Here is a 6,421-nt window from a genome sequence, read left to right on the forward strand (position 1 = left end):
TGACGGGGAGGCAGCGGGCAAACTGTTTGGGGCAGCGCGGAGCCTGTGAGCACTCAAGCCACAACATCACTCCCAGGAGAGATGCGTGGTTCAGCCGCGCTGCAGGCCCCATAGTGAGTACCGCCCAGCATTTTGTCATCCATCTCAGTGGTAACACCTAGGGTGGACCACTCCCACCGCCCCCTTCCTCTGCCCCTGCTAGCACTCTGCCTGTTCATATTAAAACCTAGCTTGGTTTTAAACTATGGTTTGGTGTGATTATTTAATGTGTCATTAAAACAGTGAGAAAAGTTCAGTCATAATATTTTAAGTATGAAACATTAGCACTTTTTTAAAAAATCCCCCCTTCTTCCCTTCTAAAATTCATCTTCTGTCATAGCTTTGAACCTATTCCTTCTAGCCTGAATTAGGGAACAGGGGACGCTTTTACTGCTTCAATTATACAAATTTTATTTTCAAGCAACAGCTGTGTGAAATCATCTGGAGAGAGATTGCTTTGACTTGGAAATAACACCGTTTACATTATTACAGAAGAAATATTCTAGAAAGCCCTTTACAAAAATAAAAGAAATGCAATGCAACGTAAAATATTAAAAATCTCTGTAGGGCATGCACGGCAACTTTGATGCAGTTTCATGTTAATTGGAAATAGCCTCTCAAAATCCTCCCCCCTTTTAGCGGATGCCAAAATGGTTGGGTGGAACCATTTCAATGAATATTCTCCAGGAGGAAGAAGAATTCTCGAAGATTTCCTTGACGGGCAGGGCTTATCATTCGCGGCGGCAGCAACACACCTTTCCTTGCTGTTCTCTCAGTTCATCTGATTTCTGTCATTCTATGGCATTCTGTTTGTATGTAGTGTTAATACATAGAAGATAGAAGTTGAAGTGGTGAAAACCTAGACACCAATCTTCATACAAATACACAAATGAGTCGGGATACAAATCTTCTGAGTTTGCATCAAGAATAAGGATATTTCGGGGCTCCTCCTGAACAGCAGGAGCTGCCTTATACTGCCTCGGTCCTCCCTGCTTCTCCTAGTGGAACCTTCTACTCAGTCAGGAACCTTCTGTAGATGGAAGCAGCCCACCTATGCACAGAGGGCAAAGTCTGGTTCTAACCCATAGTGCTCTTTGCTTCTCACAATTGGTACACATCCTTGGGATATTTTGCTTCTTTTGCTGCTCCAGTTTCACCATCAAGCTTTCATTTTCTCCTGCCACTAGGTATTCATGCAGAAAGTTTATTGAGTATGTAAGTGTCACTTTTAACTAAGTCGGTGCTGTGGCCACAGCAGACCCAGGGGATTGAACTGCTATGTGTAAAAATGCCTGTATAATCTCCTTTTCACAGGAGTTACAGATTCTCTTCAAGGACATTAAGCATTTAAGTGAAACCATGCAACGCTTGGCACATACACTTTAGTAATCTTCTGTTATATGATAGATGACTCCAGTAATGTCAGGTCACTGAACTTTATATAGCGTATGCACATTTGCGATTAAAATAAGTAAGTAATCACTGTGGATATGGAATTATCCACGGGCAAGGATAATTTCTTGCATGGGAGAAGCAGGCCTACTGAGTGCTGCAACAGGCATTAATGGGGATGTAATTCTGTTAGTTCTTTGCTGTGTGAATTAATTTGGCAAGAAGACTTGGGAAGAAAACACTCACCTTGTGTAAAGAAGAGCTCCAATTTGACAAGGCCCTGCAATAAATATTTAGTACACATAATCCACTGTGTCTCATTCCTTTTGCTTTAATTGGTGGCAAGAAATATGTTGCTTGTTGTGGTTTATTGCTGCTGTGATATTTTACCATGTCGCTTCTTACTGCTTAACTGTCTTCATTTTAGTAATAAGAGATGCAATTCAGCCAAGGTTAAGCACTTCAGTGGGAGAAATCCAAGCATGCACCTTACTTTTCCTTTGCAACCAGGGAGATCTAAGAACACTTAACTGTGACCTGATTATTCCAAGATTGTGACACTACCTGGCCCAACGATGGATAGGGGAGAAATTTGAGTCAGTTCTCTTTTAGAAATGACCTTACTGAATTTGTACTTTTTGAATCAGTAAGCAAACTGAAACCCAGCCATTCTTTGAAATGCACAGTTTTCTGAATTTTGCAACGCATTTCTCCAGCCAAGTAACAAGAAACTTAGTTGATCTCTAAGGTGCTACTGGAAGGAATTTTTTTATTTTGTTTCGACTACGGCAGACCAAGACGGCTACCTACCTGTAACTATCAGTGTGTATATCAGTGAAAATAGCGCATACAGTAATGCACAAGCGCATACAGTAATGCACAATGTATCATATTATATCTGTATATCATCTAGTGATATCTTATGTGAAAGTGTAGTTTATAAATATTTGAATACATAAGTAAAGGCTATTAGGGGAAATTGTTTTGCAAAAAATATCTTTATTAGGAAAAACTGCATACAAAAATATGTATGCTGGAATAAATTCACACTAATATACTGCTGAATTTTCATGAGGACTTTTTAAAAAATGTAAACTGATATAGAAATGTGGAAAACTGAATATTTATTACTATTATTACTATTATTTATTGAATTTATATACTGCCCTATACCCGGAGGTCTCAGGGCGGTTCACAAAAAAGATCAACATAAAAAAACACAATATATATATATATATAATCAAAATAAAAACAACCACTCAATAACACCCCCCCCCCCCAAAAAAGAAGCACATTTTAAAAGGGTATAGGACGTCAATCAGATCAACCAAAGATTGTGTTGAATATAAGATTGGGAAAAGGAGAAGCAGATATTGATTGATTTGCCCTTCCCTATGCCCCTGCCTTGATGTTCTAGAGAAGCATCGGAATAGACCTTGAAGCAAATACTTAAATGGTCTGCAACAGAATAATAGATTACACAAACTTTCCCACACTAAAGCCATTTTGTGTTGCTGAGGCATGGCTATGATATACGAGCTGCGGCTTCACACAGGATTTAACTCTGGCTCCATTTAGTATATACCCATTTTAATTGCATTATGCAAGAGTGGCCAAGGTGGTGTCTTCCAGATGTCGATGGGCCAGTTTCCAACAGTCCCAGCCACCAGAACCAATAGTCAGGGATGGTGGGAGCTGCAATGCTTGTCCTCACATCAGTGGCAAGGTGCTCTTGAATTAATCCTTTCCCGAAATGGTTTCACACACCTTTTACTGGATTGCCTTTCTAATATCACAACTTTGATTTATATATTTTATTTTTAAAAAACTACACATTTCTGTGTGGATTGTTAAGGATTTCCCCTTTAACATCTGCACAGGAACAGTCTGGTACAGACTTAATCCCAGCCCTGTCTAGAACTGAGATGGACCAGATTTCAACAGGTCCGTCCATCCCTGTTTGAGAGCTGTGGATCAGGCAACTTCAGACAGTAAATCTGCAAAGTTCAAATTCCCTGCAGCTTGTCAGCTCTGGGGTCAGTTGCATGGCATGTCACAGAAAGAAAGGCAGCCATAAATGCTTTGCAGCATGTCAGCTCTTAAAAGATATGAGCTATAACATTTCTGTGCTGCTGAAAGCTTGGGGAAATAATAAAAATATAAAGATTTAATCTTAAAATATATTTGCCAAGCAGACAGATCTTCCTACTTGCAATGCCAACTCCAGACTGAGAGCCTGATGTCTTACTATTGTTGGAAACAGGTTTTTTTTTGTGCCAGCTGGAAAGAGACTGGAAACTAGAGCCACCTGCCCTGATATTCTTATTACTATTTGGAGGGGACAGCTTTGAGAAATGTCCTGAGGTTGGGGCAGAGCTTCTAGATATTTAAAATAAAATAATATAGAACCATCATAATACCTCAGGTTAAGTACTTAATTCGTTCCGGAGGTCTTAACCTGAAACTGTTCTTAACCTGAAGCACCACTTTAGCTAATGGGGGCCTCCTGCTGCTGCCGTGCCGCCGGACCACAATTTCTGTTCTCATCCTGAAGCAAAGTTCTTAACACGAGGTACTATTTCTGGGTTAGAGGAGTCTGTAACCTGAAGCGTATGTAACCCAAGGTACCACTGTAATCCTAATTGAAAGCAGAATAAGATAAACTGGTAAGTTTATGAAAATTCATTAGTATTTCAGTGTGAATTTACCCTAATATACACGTTGTATGCATTTTTGCTGAATACACTTTTTGCAAAGCAATTTTCCCTAATGTAATGCATTTTAATATGTTATTTTCATGAATATCTGCATTTTAATGCACACTTTACCCTAAAATATGCAGGGTCTTTCTCTGTGTGTTACACATTGCTTGTCTTGAGAACTGCATTGCAAAATTCTGAGAAGTTGCAGCTATAAGACATTTCCATACTTAGGCTGCATTCAGATGACCCTTCCCCCCCATCTTCTCAATGTTACCTGTCAATTTTTGCATTTTATATGACTTTTCACATGACATGAAAGCCATTCTGGAAATCTAATGGAATCCAGCAGAAGTTTAGTGCTCATGTTTTTGCAGAAAAGAATCCATTTGCGTTAACTGTGGAAATCATGGAAGTTCTGGGTTGCAATTTCTCCACAACTTTCATGATCACCCCACCACTAACATGATGAAATTTGGGGTAGTATCCTAGCATATAGTTTTTGTCCACTGTTTAAAATTTATAGCAATCAAAATGCCATAATTCTATCAGGACAGACGCACTAACATTTATAACTAATGCAATAACACCCCCCATCTGAATGCAGCCTCAGAAAGAGATCCAGAATATCTAAAGAATATGCAGTACAATCCTATTCAGGAATGTGCCATACTGTTTTCAATAGGACTTACTCCCTAGTAAAAGTATTTCAAATTTCAGCCAAAAGATGCTTTGGCGGTCGATTGACTCCAGCTATTAGGAATAAGCAGGGCCCCCATCCATCTTGGTTCTACCATTGCTTCACAGCACACTGGGGGAGGGATCACTTTGTGGTAGTCCAATCACCCGTGTCTCATTTTGTAAAAGTTGCTGAAACTTATTGGCTCAACTCCTCCTTCCTTCTCCCCCCTTTCCCCTTTTCTCTTATTCCCTCCTGTTCGAAAACTGGAGGCTTGCCCAGCGCTTGCAGGCCCTTTGAACAATTCCATAAATCACACGGAGATGCTTCACGGCCTGGGGCAGCATTTGCAGCATGGTTAATTCAATATTCGAAACCAGTTCTACATCATGGAAAATTCAATCTATCCATTCCTTGCAGCTTGCAAGTAAAACATGGTGTGGGGGCATCACTAGAATTTTATTCAAGGGACATATTCCCATTAACATTTTCCCACAAAGGAAGAAAGAATTTGGCTTGAATGCCGCTCATCTACATTAAGTAATAAAAGGGGTGGGGGGAATAAAACAAAGCCCACAAAAGAATATAACAGATGCCTAATACCCACCTGTAATTCAAACAAAGAAATCTGGCAGGTTTGGGGAATAATAATAATAATAATAATAATAATAAATGTGTGTAAATTTGGAACACCACTACAGTGGCACCTCGGGATGCGAACGGGATCCGTTCTGGAGCCCTGTTCACATCCAGAAGCAAATGTAACTAGTGACGGCATGTCTGTGCACGCACGTGTTGTTTTTCGCTGCTTCTGCACATGGGCGTGACGTCATTTTGAGCACCTGCGCATGCATGAGCGACGAAACCCGGAAGTAATGCGTTCCGTTACTTCTGGGTTGCCGTGGAGTGCAACTCAAACGCGCTCAACATGAAGCATATTCAACCCGAGGTATGACTGTATTTTTTGTCCTGTGAAACCTTCTGGGGAGAAACACTTCAGGTTTTGATAGACCTCAGGTCAATCACATCCGTCTAATTCAAGAGTGAGGAACCTATGGAACTCTATATATGTTTGGACTGCAACTCCCATCATGGCTGACTGTGCTGGCTGGGATCGATGGGAGGTGTAGTTCAGCAACATCTTTAAAGCCCCACAATGGCTACTCCTGACGCAAGACATCAATTTGCTGCTCAGCTTCATCATCAGCTTGATGTCTGTGTTCTACGAAAATGTATTATTTTCTCCCTACATTCATAGATACGTCCACTGAAATACATCAGCAGTTCTAGTTATGTGTATTAGCTCCTTTGGGATCAATATGGCAGCAACACTCTGAACTTCCAAAGTATTATACATTTGTCAAAGCTGCAGCACTCAGGCTTTGCAAAGTATATTCTTCTTGACCATATTCAACTGCGAATTTGTTTTAATAGCTGTATGGTTTAGCTGAGCAATTTTCATTATTTTACGGAAATGCTGAGCACAGCAAACAGTTTCCTAGTCTATCATTTGATCATTATTTACTCAAGGTAGTACTTTTTTCAGGATTAATGTCACTGCCAATTGCAGAAATAATAGATTATCCTCAAAATGAGCAAGTGGGCTACATAT

At 40.1% G+C, this 6,421-nt stretch overlaps 1 long non-coding RNA gene across 1 annotated transcript; it reads right to left on the bottom strand.

Annotated features, from left to right (window-relative positions):
* Nucleotides 1–424: 424 nt before the first annotated feature.
* On the bottom strand, nucleotides 425–3,155 carry LOC310665477. The gene is made up of 2 exons (XR_014505493.1): nucleotides 1,678–3,155; nucleotides 425–898 (listed from the first exon to the last, which is right to left on the bottom strand). It is a non-coding gene; the product is annotated as an uncharacterized lncRNA (long non-coding RNA).
* Between the last annotated feature and the right edge of the window lie 3,266 nt (nucleotides 3,156–6,421).

The sequence above is a fragment of the Podarcis tiliguerta genome (genome assembly GCF_965153285.1).
Source record: "Podarcis tiliguerta genome assembly, chromosome: 1".
Classification (NCBI taxonomy): Eukaryota; Metazoa; Chordata; class Lepidosauria; order Squamata; family Lacertidae; genus Podarcis; species Podarcis tiliguerta.